The 23,480-nt window shown below is 41.5% G+C and overlaps 9 non-coding genes across 9 annotated transcripts; all 9 read left to right on the plus strand.

The window, feature by feature from the left end:
* The first annotated feature begins 3,011 nt into the window (after positions 1 to 3,011).
* On the plus strand, positions 3,012 to 3,083 carry trnaa-ugc (transfer RNA alanine (anticodon UGC)). Its single transcript has one exon. It is a non-coding gene; the product is annotated as a tRNA-Ala (tRNA).
* A 455-nt stretch (positions 3,084 to 3,538) lies between these two features.
* trnat-cgu (transfer RNA threonine (anticodon CGU)) lies at positions 3,539 to 3,610 on the plus strand. Its single transcript has one exon. It is a non-coding gene; the product is annotated as a tRNA-Thr (tRNA).
* Positions 3,611 to 10,280: 6,670 nt separating this feature from the next.
* trnaa-ugc (transfer RNA alanine (anticodon UGC)) lies at positions 10,281 to 10,352 on the plus strand. The gene has a single exon. It is a non-coding gene; the product is annotated as a tRNA-Ala (tRNA).
* Positions 10,353 to 18,172: 7,820 nt separating this feature from the next.
* trnat-cgu (transfer RNA threonine (anticodon CGU)) lies at positions 18,173 to 18,244 on the plus strand. Its single transcript has one exon. It is a non-coding gene; the product is annotated as a tRNA-Thr (tRNA).
* A 341-nt stretch (positions 18,245 to 18,585) lies between these two features.
* On the plus strand, positions 18,586 to 18,657 carry trnaf-gaa (transfer RNA phenylalanine (anticodon GAA)). Its single transcript has one exon. It is a non-coding gene; the product is annotated as a tRNA-Phe (tRNA).
* An 871-nt stretch (positions 18,658 to 19,528) lies between these two features.
* trnai-aau (transfer RNA isoleucine (anticodon AAU)) lies at positions 19,529 to 19,602 on the plus strand. The gene has a single exon. It is a non-coding gene; the product is annotated as a tRNA-Ile (tRNA).
* An 81-nt stretch (positions 19,603 to 19,683) lies between these two features.
* trnaf-gaa (transfer RNA phenylalanine (anticodon GAA)) lies at positions 19,684 to 19,756 on the plus strand. Its single transcript has one exon. It is a non-coding gene; the product is annotated as a tRNA-Phe (tRNA).
* An 858-nt stretch (positions 19,757 to 20,614) lies between these two features.
* Positions 20,615 to 20,688, plus strand: trnai-aau (transfer RNA isoleucine (anticodon AAU)). Its single transcript has one exon. It is a non-coding gene; the product is annotated as a tRNA-Ile (tRNA).
* Positions 20,689 to 20,770: 82 nt separating this feature from the next.
* trnaf-gaa (transfer RNA phenylalanine (anticodon GAA)) lies at positions 20,771 to 20,843 on the plus strand. Its single transcript has one exon. It is a non-coding gene; the product is annotated as a tRNA-Phe (tRNA).
* Positions 20,844 to 23,480: the final 2,637 nt, after the last annotated feature.

The raw sequence follows: 23,480 nt of genomic DNA on the forward strand, positions 1-23,480 counted from the left end.
TAGCATGACAAATTCGTGATGGTACCTGCCCATTGAACCATATTGCAAATGCACAGTGACTTTGCAAAAGTGAGAAAACAAACAAATGGACATGATGAAATCAACACAACGAGTGATGGAAAGGTACAACTCTCACTGCTCGGCCATCCTGTGTTCATCAGGCCAGTCAATTTTGCATTTTTGAGCATGTCAAATTTCATATGGTAAATGCCCATTGAACCATATTGCAAATGCACGTGCACTTGCAATATGATTCAACAGTGAAAAACATCACCAAATGGACATGATGAAGTCAACACAACGAGCGTTGGAAAGGAGCAACTATCACTGCCAGGCCATCCTGTGTTCATCAGGCCAGTCAATTTTGCATTTCTGCAGGATTTTTGAGCATGTCAAATTTCATATGGTAAATGCCCATTGAACCATATTGCAAATGCACGTGCACTTGCAATATGATTCAACAGTGAAAAACATCACCAAATGGACATGATGAAATCAACACAACGAGTGATGGAAAGGAACAACTATCACTGCCCGGCCATCCTGTGTTCCCATCAGGCCGGGCATTAATATCATAATGACCGGTAAATGCATTTACAACCATATTTTTATTTTTGGGTTACCAGTTGCACAACAATGCACGAATATTTTGCATTTGCAATATGATTCTATATGAAAAACATCACATTACATTTACATTTAAGTCATTGCACAACAACACGTGCATTTGCTTATCCAGAGCCCCAAATTGGACATGATGAAATCAACACAAAAGTGATGGAAAGGAACAACTATCACTGCCAGGCCATCCTGTGTTTCAGGCCAGTCAATTTTGCATTCCTGCAGGATTTTTATAGCATGACAAAATCGTGATGGTACATGCCCATTGAACCATATTGCAAATGCACAGTGACTTTGCAAAAGTAAGAAAACATAAACAAATGGACATGATGAAATCAACACAACGAGTGATGGAAAGGTAAACAACTATCACTGCTCGGCCATCCTGTGTTCATCAGGCCAGTCAATTTTGCATTTTTGAGCATGTCAAATTTCATATGGTAAATGCCCATTGAAACATATTGCAAATGCACGTGCATTTGCAATATGATTCTATAGTGAAAAAAACATCACCAAATGGACATGATGAAATCAACACAAAAGTGATGGAAAGGAACAACTATCACTGCCCGGCCATCCCGAGTTCATCAGGCCAGTCAATTTTGCATTTCTGCAGGATTTTCGAGCATGTCAAATTTCTTATGGCATTTGGCCCCCAAAAAGTGACTTTTGACTTTGACTTTTGACTTCCTATGAAATCATATTATAAATGGACAAATCATATTCCTTATGCACAAGTTTAAAAAAAAAAAATATATATATATATGACAATAAAATACAACTACAGTATGTTGATACAGTTCTTATACGTGTGTAATTGACACAAAATTTGAAAGAATTTCGAAAAACGGTCCAGAAAGCACTTTTTAAGGGTGTGTGAAGTTTTTTACAAAATTTTGACATTTTTTACTTTTGACTTTTGACTTTTATGAAATCATATTGAAAATGGACAAAACATATTACTTATGCGCATGTACAAAAAAAAAATATGGCATATATATATGATAATAAAATTGGACAAAAGTATATTCATACAGTTCTTACACATGTGTAATTGACAAAAAAATCGAAAGAATTTGAAAAACGGTCCAGAAAGCACTTTTTTAAGGGGTGATAAGTTTTTGACAAAAAAATCATTTTTCAAAATTTTGCTTTTGGACGTTGACTTGGGTTACATTTCCAATATGAAAAACCAAGGTGGAGCGGATTCGCCACCTGTTGGATTTTTAAAGTGTGACAACTGGCAATTGCCATATGGCATTTGCAATACACTTTGCATGAATCAACGCCGAATTGGGTGGTATTGGACAATGTGTATATGGTTTGTCCGATGCCAATGACTTCCCATTCATTTTTGTCCAATACAGGGGGTAATTCCCTTATACAGTATTCCCCAACTTGTCTTTTGAGAGTATTCACTTGTTAAATTAGCTTTTGCACAACTCCCACTTTCCACAATGTTGACATTCTAAGAATGAAATAGATGCGCAAAGCCATCTGTTTTTGTTAACTGAAGCACATGGGTTCAATCCCTGTTCGACGTTTATGGTAGATAGCTGATATTATGGAAATGTACTTTCATCACAACAGTGTAAAGAAAAGGTCAATTATCTTGATATGGCCACTGCGACCTGTATGCTCTAGTCGGCTGGCCCTCGCTACATATTCGTCGCCAGAACCACTGGCTATTTTGTTATTGACTGTGCGCTTGTTTGTTCCATGTGTAACTCGTCGCCAGAACCACTGGCTCCAGGTCATCTGTAAGTCTATGCTAGGTAAAGCTCCGCCTTATCAAAGCACTCACAGTCGGCCTAGTCCTTGCGCAGCAGTCCCTTCCAGCTGCAGTCAGAGCAGGAGATGCCCATCTCTAAATAGCCCACCCAATCTACCTACCTCATCGCCATATTGTTTTTATTTACTTTCTGCACTTTTGCACACCAGTATTTCTACTTGCACATCATCATCTGCTCATCTATCACTCCAGTGTTCATTTGCTAAATTGTGATTACTTCGGTACTATGGCATATTTATTGCCTTTTAAAAAAAAAAAATCCCTTCTATTTTGTTATTGACTGTGCGCTAGTTTGTTCCATGTGTAACTTGTCGCCAGAACCACTGGTTCCAGGTCATCTGTAAGTCTATACTAGGTAAAGCTCCGCCTTATCAAGGCAATCACAGGCGGCCTAGTCCTCTCGCAGCAGTCCCTTCCAGCTGCAGTCAGAGCAGGAGATGTTCACCCCTCCGCGTCCAGACTGCAAATGAATTGCACTGCTTTGCTTTACCTTGGCCAGGTCGCAGTTGTGTATGAGAACTTGTTCTTAACTGGCTTACCTGCTATAATAAAGGAGAAATTTAAGAAAATTAGAAACAATTTTTTTCTTTCCCAGAAAGGGGGTGTAGCTCAGTGGTAGAGCGCATGCTTTGCATGTATGAGCTCCTGGGTTCAATCCCCAGCTTCTCCATGTTTTTTTGCAAAGACCCAACTTCTACTTTCCAGAATGTTGAAATTCTAAGCAGGAAACAGAGATGTGCTAAATAATTTGGTCTTTTAATCTGAAGAACATGCGTTCAATCCCTGTTAGTACATTTATAGAACAGAAGTGGCATGGTTGCCAACTTTTATGGCATCATTTTCAAAAACTGAAGTTCATGTTTTCGATCCCTGTCCGTACCTGTTTTAAGAATTGCTGCTATCATTTCATTGTAGTTTCAATGGAGTTGTGTATATATAAAGTACAGTGTATTGATATTGCGTTTTATCTGCAAATTAAATGGGATGGAAGCTCAGAGGGGAGTGCATGCTATATATGTATGAGGTCCTTTCTCCACTGAGTTTGTGTGCCAAATTCACATTTGCACAACTACTACTTTCCAGAATGTTGATATATATATATATATATATATTGCATTATAGAGTGGCATGGTGGCCAAGTGGTAAGGCGTCGGTCTCGTAAACCGAAGACCATGGGTTCAAATTCCGTCCGTGCCTTTATAGAAAATTTCCCCACCTGTTTGGAATTGCCACAAGGAGCAACCAAGAGTGTCCAGTCTTGTCAGGCTATGCTGTTGGTGGACTTGTTAGTTTGCGCTCCAGCACTTGCAGAGGCTCGGTGCATCTCAACAATTGTTGCTCTGTAGCCAGCGGCCGGAATTAGCTCAGTTGGTTAGAGTGTGTGATATGTTGCTGCTCTCTGAAAGTAAAGGTAATGTCTTTCTTTTCATCTGACATTGTGACATCAGTGTTACATGAAAGAGTTTCTTGTCATTGACATTTTACATGACAGTAACATTGCTAATGACAAGGTCTGACAGGCTGCATGAAGTGTGAACTGGAGTTTTCTTGGATCCATAAAACAATGTGCTTTTGGAGAATGTGGGCATCGATCCCACTACCTCACGCGTGCAAAGCATTTGAGCTAATTCCCCAGCCGTTTGGAATTTCCGAAAGAAGCAACCAAGAGGGTCCAGTCTTGTCAGGCTATGCTGTTGGTGGACTTGTTAGTTTGCGCTCCAGCACTTGCAGAGGCTCGGTGCATCTCAACAATTGTGCTCTGTAGCCAGCGGCCGGTTAGCTCAGTTGGTTAGAGTGTGTGATACGCTGCTCTCTGAAAGTAAGTAATGTCTCTCTTTTTCATCTGACATTGTGACATCAGTGTTACATGAGAGTTTCTTGTCATTGTTACATGACAGTTTCTTGTCATTGTTTACATACCTTAAGGGAAGATTTCGGCAGTTGCTGTATGGTTAGTGAGAAAGTCCATATTGAAAATGTACGGTCCCTTACTAGACGTCCGCGGACGGCGTCGGGCCGAGCGGCAGGGCCGGACCTACCAGGAAGTCATCAAATGAACTTTGTCGGACATTCGGTTTCCGTTTTACAAAAATAATAAGATGTTGGTCATTTTTCCGCTGTCCCGGAAATTCCCACAAGAGGGCATAAGCAATCATATTGCTATTGGACAAAACATAACGATTCACGACGGGGCCTTATCTCGAAAACGGAAAATATTTCGAAGCCGAAACTCGGTGAGCGTATGTTTGGCATAATGGGCAGTTGGCCCCGAACAAGATGGCGTCTAGGCCTCAACGGCATTTGAGTTATGGCCATTTATCTGGGATTAAAGGTCCAAAATGAAAATAGAGAAATTATTTTTCCACTTCACGTCAAAGTCAAGGAGCCTCCGGTGTCAATAAAAAAAGAACCAGCCATTTATCTATCGTCATTTAAGAGAAATCGTACAACGACAGATTGGTGATGTTCACGGATAGGTGTTTTTTTTTTTTCAACGGTTACAGATCCAGTTGCAGGGTGTTCTTACGAATCTTTTTAAAGTGTGCTGCGGAGCTCTCCAAGGGAGATTTCTGTGTCATTTGCTTTTGGGTGACAGTGAGAGAACCGTTAAGGTGAGAAGCACAAATCGACCTCAGGAACGTACCTGAGGTCCTCCCGATCCGTGCAAGCCTAACCTTGACCGTGTGGCATTAACCCTTACCAGTTAAAAGAAGGTGTTTACATCAAACAGTTTGCATTGACTTCTCTCCCCATAGGAATACATTGCCTGCACCTCTAAATTCAACCTGAAGCGTATGTGGGTTATGAATGCCTTATGAACCTGTCTTCTATGACAGTCCATCAGACCACTATGAGGTCTACCTGTGTCGATTCTAAGCTTCCTGAGCAACCGGAAGTGGTTAAATTGACCCAAAAGGTGTTTTGATGTACATAACCTTCAAAGGTGAAAATGACTACATTCAACCCTGTGTAGATCGTAGATCAGTCAATTCTTAACTTAAAGACTTAAAACTCAGGATTCTGTAAGTTTCTATGTCAATCAAGACATATGTTTACTTATAGCTTCCTGTGCCAACCGGAAGTGCCTTTAATTGGGTCACACTGTCTGTTTTGAAGGGTTAAAAAGTCACATCTTTCCTAAACTTCATATGTGTGACTAGGTAACCCTCATGAACTGTAAATCAGTCATTTCTCCCAACAGATGTCAAAGAAAAGCTCTCACACGCACACACAGCAAGGATGGAGTTAAAAAGTGCGGTGCTCAAAGACACAGAGAGCAGGCAATGGCATAAACATAATCTCTAGGCCGTGCCGAGTTCAACGAGATATCCCGCTTGACCGTAGCTCGCTCGGTCTAAGCGCAGCGACCATTAGAAAAGTAGGCCCAAAATGAAGCCTGCCCCACAACGTCATTTGCTTTTGGGTGACAGTGAGAGAACTGTTAGGGTGAGAAGCACAATTCGACCTCAGGTACGTTCCTAAGGTCCTCCCGATCCGTGCAAGCCTAACCTTGACCGTGTGGCATTAACCCTTAATAGTTAAAAGAAGGTGTTTACTTCAAAGAGTTTGCATTGACTTCTCTCCCCATAGGAATACATTGCCTGCACCCCTAAATTCAACCTGAAGCCTATGTGGGTTATGAATGCCGTATGAACCTGTCTTCGATGACAGTCCATCAGGCCACTACGAGGTCTACCTGTGTTGATTCTAAGCTTCCTGGACCAACCGGAAGTGGTTAAAATCACCCTAAAAGTGTTTATCCATACCCTGCCTGCAGTTTGATAGACATAGTGCATTCAACCCTGTGTAAATCAGTCAATTCTTAACGTAAGGACTTAAAACTGAGGATTCTGTAAAAGCATACCCCAATGAGGATATGTGTTGACTTACAGCTTCCTGTGCCAACCGGAAGTGCCATAATTGGTGTCTCTTGGGCTGTTTCGAGGGGTTAAAAAAGTCAGATCTTTCCAAAACTTCATATATGTGATTAGGCAACCCCCATGAACTGTCAATCAGTCATTTGTCCTGTAAAATTTCAAAGGAAAACTAAATCACACACACACACAGCTTGGAAGTAGGGACCCATTGGGGTGCGTAGAGACATACACTGCCTGCATTAGTTAACCTTGTTGGAACTTTTAAAGAACCGTCGGACCTAGAGTTCCGAAACTTTAGAATCCTGTTCTAGACCTCCGGTCGATAGTGCGTGGTGAGTTACGTGGCTCTAGACGGTTCTCGGACCGAGAAACAGCTTCGTACATTTGCAATGACTTCAATTCATTTTTGCATCACGAAAATGGCGACATTTAGAAATGTCCCAGAGTCGCAAGACTAGGTGCATTGCGACCGTCTCGGCCCATATAGACAGACCCCAACGTTTCTGTCCGATAGCTCATTCAAGGACCCCGTAGCAAGTCATGGAAAAAAGTGGATTTTCAGCACCAATTAGGGTTTTGCTCGGACACCAAATGACCGATCGAGCCAAAACTTGGGATTCGGGGTCGCCTCAGCAAGGTCTACACGTAACATAAGAAATGGACCCGCAGCTAGAACGTAACTACGTGTTTTATGTTTTTTTTATGGTTTGAACCGAAGGCGTTGTGAATTTTGGGCCAGCTCTGAAGTATGTGATAGTTGGCTACTAAACGAGTTGGAAGAAGTGGGTTTGGTGTCAGTTTGTATCAGTTTGGTGTCAGAATGATATCTAATTGACTGATGGACGATGACTTGCTGGTGACTCTTGTCCATTTGCAATATGTTTAAACAGTGAGGTACCATCACCAAAAGTGACATTCTGAAATCAACCCTAACGAGCCATTGAGATGAACCAGAATCACTGCCCAGCCATCCCAGTCAATTTCACATTCCTGCAGGATTTTTATAGCATGACAAATTCGTGATGGTACCTGCCCATTGAACCATATTGCAAATGCACAGTGACTTTGCAAAAGTGAGAAAAACAAACAAATGGACATGATGAAATCAACACAACGAGTGATGGAAAGGTACAACTCTCACTGCTCGGCCATCCTGTGTTCATCAGGCCAGTCAATTTTGCATTTTTGAGCATGTCAAATTTCATATGGTAAATGCCCATTGAACCATATTGCAAATGCACGTGCACTTGCAATATGATTCAACAGTGAAAAAACATCACCAAATGGACATGATGAAGTCAACACAACGAGCGTTGGAAAGGAGCAACTATCACTGCCAGGCCATCCTGTGTTCATCAGGCCAGTCAATTTTGCATTTCTGCAGGATTTTTGAGCATGTCAAATTTCATATGGTAAATGCCCATTGAACCATATTGCAAATGCACTTGTGCACTTGCAATATGATTCAACAGTGAAAAAACATCACCAAATGGACATGATGAAATCAACACAACGAGTGATGGAAAGGAACAACTATCACTGCCCGGCCATCCTGTGTTCCCATAGCGGGCATTAATATCATAATGACCGGTAAATGCATTTACAACCATATTTTTATTTTTGGGTTACCAGTTGCACAACAATGCACGTGCATTTGCAATATGATTCTATAGTGAAAAAACATCACATTACATTTACATTTAAGTCATTTGACGCTCTTATTTTGACTTACAAATTGGGCATGATGAAATCAACACAACGAGTGATGGAAAGGAACAACTATCACTGCCAGGCCATCCTGTGTTCATCAGGCCAGTCAATTTTGCATTCCTGCAGGATTTTTATAGCATGACAAAATCGTGATGGTACATGCCCATTGAACCATATTGCAAATGCACAGTGACTTTGCAAAAGTAAGAAAACATAAACAAATGGACATGATGAAATCAACACAACAGTGATGGAAAGGTAAAATCACTGCTCGGCCATCCTGTGTTCATCAGGCCAGTCAATTTTGCATTTTTGAGCATGTCAAATTTCATATGGTAAATGCCCATTGAAACATATTGCAAATGCACGTGCATTTGCAATATGATTCTATAGTGAAAAAAACATCACCAAATGGACATGATGAAATCAACACAACGAGTGATGGAAAGGAACAACTATCACTGCCCGGCCATCCCGAGTTCATCAGGCCAGTCAATTTTGCATTTCTGCAGGATTTTCGAGCATGTCAAATTTCTTATGGCATTTGGCCCCCAAAAAAGTGACTTTTGACTTTGACTTTTGACTTCCTATGAAATCATATTATAAATGGACAAATCATATTCCTTATGCACAAGTTTAAAAAAAAAAATATATATATATATGACAATAAAATACAACTACAGTATGTTGATACAGTTCTTATACGTGTGTAATTGACACAAAATTTGAAAGAATTTCGAAAAACGGTCCAGAAAGCACTTTTTAAGGGTGTGTGAAGTTTTTACAAAATTTTGACATTTTTTACTTTTGACTTTTGACTTTCTATGAAATCATATTGAAAATGGACAAAACATATTACTTATGCGCATGTAAAAAAAAAATATATATATATGATAATAAAATTGGACAAAAGTATATTCATACAGTTCTTACACATGTGTAATTGACAAAAAAAATCGAAAGAATTTGAAAAACGGTCCAGAAAGCACATTTTTTTAAGGGGTGATAAGTTTTTGACAAAAAAATCATTTTTTCAAAATTTTGCTTTTGGAGTATTGACTTGGGTTACATTTCCAATATGAAAAACCAAGGTGGAGCGGATTCGCCACCTGTTGGATTTTTAAAGTGTGACAACTGGCAATTGCCATATGGCATTTGCAATACACTTTGCATGAATCAACGCACGAATTGGGTGGTATTGGACAATGTGTATATGGTTTGTCCGATGCCAATGACTTCCCATTCATTTTTGTCCAATACAGGGGGGTAATTCCCTTACCTACAGTATTCCCCAACTTGTCTTTTGAGAGTATTCACTTGTTAAATTAGCTTTTGCACAACTCCCACTTTCCACAATGTTGACATTCTAAGAATGAAATAGATTAAAGCCATCTGTTTTTGTTAACTGAAGCACATGGGTTCAATCCCTGTTCGACGTTTATGGTAGATAGCTGATATTATGGAAATGTACTTTCATCACAACAGTGTAAAGAAAAGGTCAATTATCTTGATATGGCCACTGCGACCTGTATGCTCTAGTCGGCTGGCCCTCGCTACATATTCGTCGCCAGAACCACTGGCTATTTTGTTATTGACTGTGCGCTTGTTTGTTCCATGTGTAACTCGTCGCCAGAACCACTGGCTCCAGGTCATCTGTAAGTCTATGCTAGGTAAAGCTCCGCCTTATCAAAGCACTCACAGTCGGCCTAGTCCTTGCGCAGCAGTCCCTTCCAGCTGCAGTCAGAGCAGGAGATGCCCATCTCTAAATAGCCCACCCAATCTACCTACCTCATCGCCATATTGTTTTTATTTACTTTCTGCACTTTTGCACACCAGTATTTCTACTTGCACATCATCATCTGCTCATCTATCACTCCAGTGTTCATTTGCTAAATTGTGATTACTTCGGTACTATGGCATATTTATTGCCTTTAAAAAAAAATCCCTTCTATTTTGTTATTGACTGTGCGCTAGTTTGTTCCATGTGTAACTTGTCGCCAGAACCACTGGTTCCAGGTCATCTGTAAGTCTATACTAGGTAAAGCTCCGCCTTATCAAGGCAATCACAGGCGACCTAGTCCTCTCGCAGCAGTCCCTTCCAGCTGCAGTCAGAGCAGGAGATGTTCACCCCTCCGCGTCCAGACTGCAAATGAATTGCACTGCTTTGCTTTACCTTGGCCAGGTCGCAGTTGTGTATGAGAACTTGTTCTTAACTGGCTTACCTGCTATAATAAAGGAGAAATTTAAGAAAATTAGAAACAATTTTTTCTTTCCCAGAAAGGGGTGTAGCTCAGTGGTAGAGCGCATGCTTTGCATGTATGAGGTCCTGGGTTCAATCCCCAGCTTCTCCATGTTTTTTTGCAAAGACCCAACTTCTACTTTCCAGAATGTTGAAATTCTAAGCAGGAAACAGAGATGTGCTAAATAATTTGGTCTTTAATCTGAAGAACATGCGTTCAATCCCTGTTAGTACATTTATAGAACAGAAGTGGCATGGTTGCCAACTTTTATGGCATCATTTTCAAAAACTGAAGTTCATGTTTTCGATCCCTGTCCGTACCTGTTTTAAGAATTGCTGCTATCATTTCATTGTAGTTTCAATGGAGTTGTGTATATATAAAGTACAGTGTATTGATATTGCGTTTTATCTGCAAATTAAATGGGATGGAAGCTGAGAGGGGAGTGCATGCTATATATGTATGAGGTCCTTTCTCCACTGAGTTTGTGTGCCAAATTCACATTTGCACAACTACTACTTTCCAGAATGTTGATATATATATATATATATATTGCAGTATAGAGTGGCATGGTGGCCAAGTGGTAAGGCGTCGGTCTCGAAAACAGAAGACCATGGGTACATTTTTCCGTCCGTGCCTTTATAGAAAATTCCCCACCTGTTTGGAATTGCCACAAAGCAACCAAGAGTGTCCATTCATTTATCCAGTTCAGTGGACTTGTTGTTTGCGCTCCAGCACTTGCAGAGGCTCGGTGCATCTCAAAAAGCCATTCCGGTTAGCTCAGTTGTTAGAGTGTGTGATACGCTGGTTCTGAAAGTAAGTAATGATCTTTCTTTTTCATCTGAAATAAACATCAGTGTTACATGAAGTTTCTTGAACACTTTGTAGTACAGAAAAATCTCTGACAAGTTTGTTGACATTTGAACTAGTTTTAAACAAGGTGATCAATAAAGTTGTCTTGGATCCAATGTGTTTTTGGAGAATGTGGGCACGGGCAAACAAAGTCATTTGAGCTCAATTCCCCAGCCGTTTGAATTTCTGCAGTCAAGAAGCAACCAAGAGGGTCCAGTCTTGTCAGGCTATGCTGTTGGTGGACTTGTTAGTTTGACGCTCCAGCACTTGCAGAGGCTCGGTGCATCTCAACAATTGTGCTCTTAGCCAGCGGCCGGTCCTCCAGCACTTGCACAGCATCTCAACAATTGTGCTCAGCCAGCGGCCGGTTATCCCGCCTCAGTTGGTTAGAGTGTGTTACATGTTTTCTGTCATACATTAAGGGTAAGATCTTTCAGTTTTTCATGGTTTGTGACATCAGTGTTGCATGAAGTTTCTTGTCATTGTTACATGACAGTTTGTTTGTCCCATACCTTAGCAGTTGCTGTATGGTTAGTGAGAAAGTCCATATTGAAAAATGGTCCCTTAAACGTCCAAAATCGTTTGTAAAATTGCGGACGGCGTCGGAATTCAGCGGCAGGGCCAGACCTACCAGGAAGTCATCAAATGAACTTTGTCGGACATTCGGTTTCCGTTTTACAAAAATAATAAGATTTTGGTCATTTTTCCGCTGTCCCGGAATATCCCACAAGAGGGCATAAGCAATCATATTGCTATTGGACAAAACATCACAATTCACGACGGGGCCTTATCTCGAAAACGGAAAATATTTGAAGCCGAAACTCGGTGAGCGTATGTTTGGCATAATGGGCATGGCCCCGAACAAGATGGCGTCTAGGCCTCAACGGTATTTGAGTTATGGCCATTTATCTGGGATTAAAGGTCCAAAATGAAAATAGAGAAATTATTTTTCCACTTCACGTCAAAGTCAAGGAGCCTCCGGTGTCAATAAAAAAAGAACCAGCCATTTATCTATCGTCATTTAAGAGAAATCGTACAACGAGAGATTGGTGATGTTCACGGATAGGTGTTTTTTTTTTCAACGGTTACAGATCCAGTTGCAGGGTGTTCTTACGAATCTTTTTAAAGTGTGCTGCGGAGCTCTGCGAGATTTCTGTGTCATTTGCTTTTGGGTGACAGTGAGAGAACCGTTAAGGTGAGAAGCACAAATCGACCTCAGGAACGTACCTGAGGTCCTCCCGATCCGTGCAAGCCTAACCTTGACCGTGTGGCATTAACCCTTACCAGTTAAAAGAAGGTGTTTACATCAAACAGTTTGCATTGACTTCTCTCCCCATAGGAATACATTGCCTCACCTCTAAATTCAACCTGAAGCGTATGTGGGTTATGAATGCCTTATGAACCTGTCTTCTATGACAGTCCATCAGACCACTATGAGGTCTACCTGTGTCGATTCTAAGCTTCCCTGAGCAACCGGAAGTGGTTAAATTGACCCAAAAGGTGTTTTGATGTACATAAACTTCAAAGGTGAAAATGACTACATTCAACCCTGTGTAGATCGTAGATCAGTCAATTCTTAACTTAAAGACTTAAAACTCAGGATTCTGTAAGTTTCTATGTCAATCAAGACATATGTTTACTTATAGCTTCCTGTGCCAACCGGAAGTGCCTTTAATTGGGTCACACTGTCTGTTTTGAAGGGTTAAAAAAGTCACATCTTTCCTAAACTTCATATGTGTGACTAGGTAACCCTCATGAACTGTAAATCAGTCATTTCTCCCAACAGATGTCAAAGAAAAGCTCTCACACGCACACACAGCAAGGATGGAGTTAAAAAGTGCGGTGCTCAAAGACACAGAGAGCAGGCAATGGCATAAACATAATCTCTAGGCCGTGCCGAGTTCAACGAGATATCCCGCTTGACCGTAGCTCGCTCGGTCTAAGCGCAGCGACCATTAGAAAAGTAGGCCCAAAATGAAGCCTGCCCCACAACGTCATTTGCTTTTGGGTGACAGTGAGAGAACTGTTAGGGTGAGAAGCACAATTCGACCTCAGGTACGTTCCTAAGGTCCTCCCGATCCGTGCAAGCCTAACCTTGACCGTGTGGCATTAACCCTTAATAGTTAAAAGAAGGTGTTTACTTCAAAGAGTTTGCATTGACTTCTCTCCCCATAGGAATACATTGCCTGCACCCCTAAATTCAACCTGAAGCCTATGTGGGTTATGAATGCCGTATGAACCTGTCTTCGATGACAGTCCATCAGGCCACTACGAGGTCTACCTGTGTTGATTCTAAGCTTCCTGGACCAACCGGAAGTGGTTAAAATCACCCTAAAAGTGTTTATCCATACCCTGCCTGCAGTTTGATAGACATAGTGCATTCAACCCTGTGTAAATCAGTCAATTCTTAACGTAAGGACTTAAAACTGAGGATTCTGTAAAAGCATACCCCAATGAGGATATGTGTTGACTTACAGCTTCCTGTGCCAACCGGAAGTGCCATAATTGGTGTCTCTTGGGCTGTTTCGAGGGGTTAAAAAAGTCAGATCTTTCCAAAACTTCATATATGTGATTAGGCAACCCCCATGAACTGTCAATCAGTCATTTGTCCTGTAAAATTTCAAAGGAAAACTAAATCACACACACACACAGCTTGGAAGTAGGGACCCATTGGGGTGCGTAGAGACATACACTGCCTGCATTAGTTAACCTTGTTGGAACTTTTAAAGAACCGTCGGACCTAGAGTTCCGAAACTTTAGAATCCTGTTCTAGACCTCCGGTCGATAGTGCGTGGTGAGTTACGTGGCTCTAGACGGTTCTCGGACCGAGAAACAGCTTCGTACATTTGCAATGACTTCAATTCATTTTTGCATCACGAAAATGGCGACATTTAGAAATGTCCCAGAGTCGCAAGACTAGGTGCATTGCGACCGTCTCGGCCCATATAGACAGACCCCAACGTTTCTGTCCGATAGCTCATTCAAGGACCCCGTAGCAAGTCATGGAAAAAAGTGGATTTTCAGCACCAATTAGGGTTTTGCTCGGACACCAAATGACCGATCGAGCCAAAACTTGGGATTCGGGGTCGCCTCAGCAAGGTCTACACGTAACATAAGAAATGGACCCGCAGCTAGAACGTAACTACGTGTTTTATGTTTTTTTTTATGGTTTGAACCGAAGGCGTTGTGAATTTTGGGCCAGCTCTGAAGTATGTGATAGTTGGCTACTAAACGAGTTGGAAGAAGTGGGTTTGGTGTCAGTTTGTATCAGTTTGGTGTCAGAATGATATCTAATTGACTGATGGACGATGACTTGCTGGTGACTCTTGTCCATTTGCAATATGTTTAAACAGTGAGGTACCATCACCAAAAGTGACATTCTGAAATCAACCCTAACGAGCCATTGAGATGAACCAGAATCACTGCCCAGCCATCCCAGTCAATTTCACATTCCTGCAGGATTTTTATAGCATGACAAATTCGTGATGGTACCTGCCCATTGAACCATATTGCAAATGCACAGTGACTTTGCAAAAGTGAGAAAACAAACAAATGGACATGATGAAATCAACACAACGAGTGATGGAAAGGTACAACTCTCACTGCTCGGCCATCCTGTGTTCATCAGGCCAGTCAATTTTGCATTTTTGAGCATGTCAAATTTCATATGGTAAATGCCCATTGAACCATATTGCAAATGCACGTGCACTTGCAATATGATTCAACAGTGAAAAAACATCACCAAATGGACATGATGAAGTCAACACAACGAGCGTTGGAAAGGAGCAACTATCACTGCCAGGCCATCCTGTGTTCATCAGGCCAGTCAATTTTGCATTTCTGCAGGATTTTTGAGCATGTCAAATTTCATATGGTAAATGCCCATTGAACCATATTGCAAATGCATGTGCACTTGCAATATGATTCAACAGTGAAAAAACATCACCAAATGGACATGATGAAATCAACACAACGAGTGATGGAAAGGAACAACTATCACTGCCCGGCCATCCTGTGTTCCCATAGCGGGCATTAATATCATAATGACCGGTAAATGCATTTACAACCATATTTTTATTTTTGGGTTACCAGTTGCACAACAATGCACGTGCATTTGCAATATGATTCTATAGTGAAAAAACATCACATTACATTTACATTTAAGTCATTTAGCAGACGCTCTTATCCAGAGCGACTTACAAATTGGGCATGATGAAATCAACACAACGAGTGATGGAAAGGAACAACTATCACTGCCAGGCCATCCTGTGTTCATCAGGCCAGTCAATTTTGCATTCCTGCAGGATTTTTATAGCATGACAAAATCGTGATGGTACATGCCCATTGAACCATATTGCAAATGCACAGTGACTTTGCAAAAGTAAGACAAAAAACATAAACAAATGGACATGATGAAATCAACACAACGAGTGATGGAAAGGTAAACTATCACTGCTCGGCCATCCTGTGTTCATCAGGCCAGTCAATTTTGCATTTTTGAGCATGTCAAATTTCATATGGTAAATGCCCATTGAAACATATTGCAAATGCACGTGCATTTGCAATATGATTCTATAGTGAAAAAAACATCACCAAATGGACATGATGAAATCAACACAACGAGTGATGGAAAGGAACAACTATCACTGCCCGGCCATCCCGAGTTCATCAGGCCAGTCAATTTTGCATTTCTGCAGGATTTTCGAGCATGTCAAATTTCTTATGGCATTTGGCCCCCAAAAAAGTGACTTTTGACTTTGACTTTTGACTTCCAATGAAATCATATTATAAATGGACAAATCATATTCCTTATGCACAAGTTTAAAAAAAAATATATATATATGACAATAAAATACAACTACAGTATGTTGATACAGTTCTTATACGTGTGTAATTGACACAAAATTTGAAAGAATTTCGAAAAACGGTCCAGAAAGCACTTTTTTAAGGGTGTGTGAAGTTTTTTACAAAATTTTGACATTTTTTACTTTTGACTTTTGACTTTCTATGAAATCATATTGAAAATGGACAAAACATATTACTTATGCGCATGTAAAAAAATATATATATATATATGATAATAAAATTGGACAAAAGTATATTCATACAGTTCTTACACATGTGTAATTGACAAAAAAATCGAAAGAATTTCGAAAAACGGTCCAGAAAGCACTTTTTTAAGGGGTGATAAGTTTTTGACAAAAAATCATTTTTTCAAAATTTTGCTTTTGGACGTTGACTTGGGTTACATTTCCAATATGAAAAACCAAGGTGGAGCGGATTCGCCACCTGTTGGATTTTTAAAGTGTGACAACTGGCAATTGCCATATGGCATTTGCAATACACTTTGCATGAATCAACGCCGAATTGGGTGGTATTGGACAATGTGTATATGGTTTGTCCGATGCCAATGACTTCCCATTCATTTTTGTCCAATACAGGGGGGTAATTCCCTTACCTACAGTATTCCCCAACTTGTCTTTTGAGAGTATTCACTTGTTAAATGAGCTTTTGCACAACTCCCACTTTCCACAATGTTGACATTCTAAGAATGAAATAGATGCGCAAAGCCATCTGTTTTTTTGTTAACTGAAGCACATGGGTTCAAATGTTCTCTTTAAAATATTTAGATGCACTACTGTTTATGTCATAAGGTGTAGATAGCTGCAAATATTATGGAAATGTTAACTGAAGCACATGGGTTCAATCCCACACGTTTATGGTAGATAGCTGATATTATGGAAATGTACTTTCATCACAACAGTGTAAAGAAAAGGTCAATTATCTTGATATGGCCACTGCGACCTGTATGCTCTAGTCGGCTGGCCCTCGCTACATATTCGTCGCCAGAACCACTGGCTATTTTGTTATTGACTGTGCGCTTGTTTGTTCCATGTGTAACTCGTCGCCAGAACCACTGGCTCCAGGTCATCTGTAAGTCTATGCTAGGTAAAGCTCCGCCTTATCAAAGCACTCACAGTCGGCCTAGTCCTTGCGCAGCAGTCCCTTCCAGCTGCAGTCAGAGCAGGAGATGCCCATCTCTAAATAGCCCACCCAATCTACCTACCTCATCGCCATATTGTTTTTATTTACTTTCTGCACTTTTGCACACCAGTATTTCTACTTGCACATCATCATCTGCTCATCTATCACTCCAGTGTTCATTTGCTAAATTGTGATTACTTCGGTACTATGGCATATTTATTGCCTTTAAAAAAAAATCCCTTCTATTTTGTTATTGACTGTGCGCTAGTTTGTTCCATGTGTAACTTGTCGCCAGAACCACTGGTTCCAGGTCATCTGTAAGTCTATACTAGGTAAAGCTCCGCCTTATCAAGGCAATCACAGGCGGCCTAGTCCTCTCGCAGCAGTCCCTTCCAGCTGCAGTCAGAGCAGGAGATGTTCACCCCTCCGCGTCCAGACTGCAAATGAATTGCACTGCTTTGCTTTACCTTGGCCAGGTCGCAGTTGTGTATGAGAACTTGTTCTTAACTGGCTTACCTGCTATAATAAAGGAGAAATTTAAGAAAATTAGAAACAATTTTTTCTTTCCCAGAAAGGGGCTGTAGCTCAGTGGTAGAGCGCATGCTTTGCATGTATGAGCTCCTGGGTTCAATCCCCAGATTCTCCATGTTTTTTTGCAAAGACCCAACTTCTACTTTCCAGAATGTTGAAATTCTAAGCAGGAAACAGAGATGTGCTAAATAATTTGGTCTTTTAATCTGAAGAACATGCGTTCAATCCCTGTTAGTACATATAGAACAGAAGTGGCATGGTTGCCAACTTTTATGGCATCATTTTCAAAAACTGAAGTTCATGTTTTCGATCCCTGTCCGTACCTGTTTTAAGAATTGCTGCTATCATTTCATTGTAGTTTCAATGGAGTTGTGTATATATAAAGTACAGTGTATTGATATTGCGTTTTATCTGCAAATTAAATGGGATGGAAGCTCAGAGGGGAGTGCATGCTATATATGTATGAGGTCCTTTCTCCACTGAGTTTGTGTGCCAAATTCACATTTGCACAACTACTACTTTCCAGAATGTTGATATATATATATATATATATTGCATTATAGAGTGGCATGGTGGCCAAGTGGTAAGGCGTCGGTCTCGTAAACCGAAGACCATGGGTTCAAATTCCGTCCGTGCCTTTATAGAAAATTCCCCAGCTGTTTGGAATTGCCACAAGGAGCAACCAAGAGTGTCCAGTCTTGTCAGGCTATGCTGTTGGTGGACTTGTTAGTTTGCGCTCCAGCACTTGCAGAGGCATCAATTGTGTGCATCAGTTGGTTGAGTGTCAAGTGTCAAAATGTCTTTCTTTTTCATCTGACATTAAGTGTACATTTTGAGTGTCAAATGAACTGAGTCACATGCATGTGAATTGTCAAGGGTGCCACAGAATTATGTTGAGTGAATTGCAATTGAGCAAAGTAGGAATAGCTCAGTTGGGATGCATGTGAATTGTCAAGGGTGCCACAGAATTATGTTGAGTGAAGAATAGCTCAGTTGGGAGAGCGTTAGACTGAAGATTTAAAGGTCCTTGGTTCGATCCCGGGTTTTGGTATTTGTTCTTTCTTTATGCTCTGGCTTCAAGGAAACTTTCCACAGCTTTGTTTGTGGGCCTCAATGGTGTGTGCTACGCTGCTCCTCTGAAAGTAAGTAATGTCTTGCTTTTTCATCTGACATTTTGACATCAGTGTTACATTAAAGTTGCTTGTCATTGCTACATGACAGTAGGTTGTCGTAAGACAAGGCTGCATGAAGTGTGAACTGCAGCTTTCTTGGATCCACAAAAAATGTGTTTTTGGGGAATGCGGGCATCGATCCCACTACCTATAGCATGCTAAGCAAACACAATACCAATTGATCAAATTCCCCAGCTGTTTGGAATTGCCACAAGGAGCAACCAAGAGTGTCCAGTCTTGTCAGGCTATGCTGTTGGTGGACTTGTTAGTTTGCGCTCCAGCACTTGCAGAGGCTCGGTGCATCTCAACAATTGTGCTCTGTAGCCAGCGGCCGGTAGCTCAGTTGGTTAGAGTGTGTGATACGCTGCTCTCTGAAAGTAAGTAATGTCTTTCTTTTTCATCTGACATTGTGACATCAGTGTTACATGAGAGTTTCTTGTCATTGTTACATGACAGTTTCTTGTCATTGTTTACATGACAGTAGGTTGTCGTAAGACAAGGCTGCATGAAGTGTGAACTGGAGTTTTCTTGGATCCATAAAACAATGTGCTTTTGGAGAATGTGGGCATCGATCCCACTACCTCACGCGTGCAAAGCATTTGAGCTAATTCCCCAGCCGTTTGGAATTTCCGCAAGAAGCAACCAAGAGGGTCCAGTCTTGTCAGGCTATGCTGTTGGTGGACTTGTTTGTTGACGTGCCAGCACTTGCAGAGGCTCGGTGCATTTCAACAATTGAGCAAAATAGCAAATGGCCGGTTAGCTCAGTTGGTTAGAGTGTGGTGCTAATAACGCCAAGGTCATGGGTTCGATCCCCATACTGGCTATTATGTACATGTTGAGTGTCAAATTATGAGTCACATGCATGTGAATTGTCAAGGGTGCCACAGAATTATGTTGAGTGAATTGCCGGAATAGCTCAGTTGGGAGAGCGTTAGACTGAAGATCTAAAGGTCCCTGGTTCGATCCCGGGTTTCGGCATCTGTATTTGTTCTTTCTTTATGCTCTGGCTTCAAGGAAACTTTCCACAGCTTTGTTTGTGGGCCTCAATGGTGTCTGCTACGCTGCTCCTCTGAAAGTAAGTAATGTCTTGCTTTTTCATCTGACATTTTGACATCAGTGTTACATTAAAGTTGCTTGTCATTGCTACATGACAGTAGGTTGTCGTAAGACAAGGCTGCATGAAGTGTGAACTGCAGCTTTCTTGGATCCACAAAAAAATGTGTTTTTGGGGAATGCGGGCATCGATCCCACTACCTATAGCATGCTAAGCAAACACAATACCAATTGATCAAATTCCCCAGCTGTTTGGAATTGCCACAAGGAGCAACCAAGAGTGTCCAGTCTTGTCAGGCTATGCTGTTGGTGGACTTGTTAGTTTGCGCTCCAGCACTTGCAGAGGCTCGGTGCATCTCAACAATTGTGCTCTGTAGCCAGCGGCCGGTTAGCTCAGTTGGTTAGAGTGTGTGATACGCTGCTCTCTGAAAGTAAGTAATGTCTTTCTTTTTCATCTGACATTGTGACATCAGTGTTACATGAGAGTTTCTTGTCATTGTTACATGACAGTAGGTTGTCGTAAGACAAGGCTGCATGAAGTGTGAACTGGAGTTTTCTTGGATCCATAAAACAATGTGCTTTTGGAGAATGTGGGCATCGATCCCACTACCTCACGCGTGCAAAGCATTTGAGCTAATTCCCCAGCCGTTTGGAATTTCCGCAAGAAGCAACCAAGAGGGTCCAGTCTTGTCAGGCTATGCTGTTGGTGGACTTGTTTGTTGACGTGCCAGCACTTGCAGAGGCTCGGTGCATTTCAACAATTGAGCAAAGTAGCAAGCAAATGGCCGGTTAGCTCAGTTGGTTAGAGTGTGGTGCTAATAACGCCAAGGTCATGGGTTCGATCCCCATACTGGCTATTATGTACATTTTGAGTGTCAAAATTATGAGTCACATGCATGTGAATTGTCAAGGGTGCCACAGAATTATGTTGAGTGAATTGCCGGAATAGCTCAGTTGGGAGAGCGTTAGACTGAAGATCTAAAGGTCCCTGGTTCGATCCCGGGTTTCGGCATCTGTATTTGTTCTTTCTTTATGCTCTGGCTTCAAGGAAACTTTCCACAGCTTTGTTTGTGGGCCTCAATGGTGTCTGCTACGCTGCTCCTCTGAAAGTAAGTAATGTCTTGCTTTTTCATCTGACATTTTGACATCAGTGTTACATTAAAGTTGCTTGTCATTGCTACATGACAGTAGGTTGTCGTAAGACAAGGCTGCATGAAGTGTGAACTGCAGCTTTCTTGGATCCACAAAAAAATGTGTTTTTGGGGAATGCGGGCATCGATCCCACTACCTATAGCATGCTAAGCAAACACAATACCAATTGATCAAATTCCCCAGCTGTTTGGAATTGCCACAAGGAGCAACCAAGAGTGTCCAGTCTTGTCAGGCTATGCTGTTGGTGGACTTGTTAGTTTGCGCTCCAGCACTTGCAGAGGCTCGGTGCATCTCAACAATTGTGCTCTGTAGCCAGCGGCCGGTTAGCTCAGTTGGTTAGAGTGTGTGATACGCTGCTCTCTGAAAGTAAGTAATGTCTTTCTTTTTCATCTGACATTGTGACATCAGTGTTACATGAGAGTTTCTTGTCATTGTTACATGACAGTAGGTTGTCGTAAGACAAGGCTGCATGAAGTGAACTGGAGTTTTCTTGGATCCATAAAACAATGTGAAAATGTACGGTTTTGGAGAATGTGGGCATCGATCCCACTACCTCACGCGTGCAAAGCATTTGAGCTAATTCCCCAGCCGTTTGGAATTTCCGAAAGAAGCAACCAAGAGGGTCCAGTCTTGTCAGGCTATGCTGTTGGTGGACTTGTTAGTTTGCGCTCCAGCACTTGCAGAGGCTCGGTGCATCTCAACAATTGTGCTCTGTAGCCAGCGGCCGGTTAGCTCAGTTGGTTAGAGTGTGTGATACGCTGCTCTCTGAAAGTAAGTAATGTCTTTCTTTTTCATCTGACATTGTGACATCAGTGTTACATGAGAGTTTCTTGTCATTGTTACATGACAGTTTCTTGTCATTGTTTACATACCTTAAGGGAAGATTTCCAGTTGCTGTATGGTTAGTGAGAAAGTCCATATTGAAAATGAACGGTCCATTTACTAGACGTCCAAAATCGTTTTAAAAATTCAACGGACAGATTGGTGATGTTCAGCGGCAGGTGTTTTTTTTTTCAACCAGACCTACCAGGAAGTCATCAAATGAACTTTGTCGGACATTGGTTTCCGTTTTACAAAAATAATAAGATGTTGGTCATTTTTCCGCTGTCCCGGAAATTCCCACAAGAGGGCATAAGCAATCATATTGCTATTGGACAAAACATAACGATTCACGACGGGGCCTTATCTCGAAAACGGAAAATATTTTAAAGCCGAAACTCGGTGAGCGTATGTTTGGCATAATGGGCAGTTGGCCCCGAACAAGATGGCGTCTAGGCCTCAACGGCATTTGAGTTATGGCCATTTATCTGGGATTAAAGTCAATTCCAAAATGAAAATCAGAGAAATTATTTTTCCACTTCAAGACGTTTAAAGCTTCCTGTCAAGGAAGTGCCTTTAATGGTGTCACAGTGGCAAAAAAGTCAATCTTTTCAAAACTTCATATGTGTGATTTATGAACTGTAAATCAGTCATTTCTCCCAACAGATGTCAAAGAAAAGCTCTCACACGCACACACACACAGGATGGAGTGAAAAAGTGTGCTCAAAGACACAGGAGGAGGCAATGGCATAAACATATTCTCTAGGCCGTGCCGAGTTCAACAGATCCAGTTGACCGTAGGGTGGTCTAAGCGCAATCTTAGAAAAGTAGGCCCAAAATGAAGCCTGCCCCACATTTCGTCATTTGCTTTTGGGTGACAGTGAGAGAACCGTTAGGGTGAGAAGCACAATTCGACCTCAGGTACGTTCCTAAGGTCCTCCCGATCCGTGCAAGCCTAACCTTGACCGTGTGGCATTAACCCTTAATAGTTAAAAGAAGGTGTTTACTTCAAAGAGTTTGCATTGACTTCTCTCCCCATAGGAATACATTGCCTGCACCCCTAAATTCAACCTGAAGCCTATGTGGGTTATGAATGCCGTATGAACCTGTCTTCGATGACAGTCCATCAGGCCACTATGAGGTCTACCTGTGTTGATTCTAAGCTTCCTGGACCAACCGGAAGTGGTTAAAATCACCCTAAAAGTGTTTATCCATACCCTGCCTGCAGTTTGATAGACATAGTGCATTCAACCCTGTGTAAATCAGTCAGTCATTCTTAACGTAAGGACTTAAAACTCAGGATTCTGTAAAAGCATACCCCAATGAGGATATGTGTTGACTTATAGCTTCCTGTGCCAACCGGAAGTGCCATAATTGGTGTCTCTTGGGCTGTTTCGAGGGGTTAAAAAGTCAGATCTTTCCAAAACTTCATATATGTGATTAGGCAACCCCCATGAACTGTAAATCAGTCATTTGTCCTGTAAAATTTCAAAGGAAAACTAAATCACACACACACACAGCTTGGAAGTAGGGACCCATTGGGGTGCGTAGAGACATACACTGCCTGCATTAGTTAACCTTGTTGGAACTTTTAAAGAACCGTCGGACCTAGAGTTCGAAACTTTAGAATCCTGTTCTAGACCTCCGGTCGATAGTGCGTGGTGAGTTACGTGGCTCT

This window comes from Oncorhynchus nerka, unplaced genomic scaffold (genome assembly GCF_034236695.1).
Source record: "Oncorhynchus nerka isolate Pitt River unplaced genomic scaffold, Oner_Uvic_2.0 unplaced_scaffold_1421, whole genome shotgun sequence".
Classification (NCBI taxonomy): Eukaryota; Metazoa; Chordata; class Actinopteri; order Salmoniformes; family Salmonidae; genus Oncorhynchus; species Oncorhynchus nerka.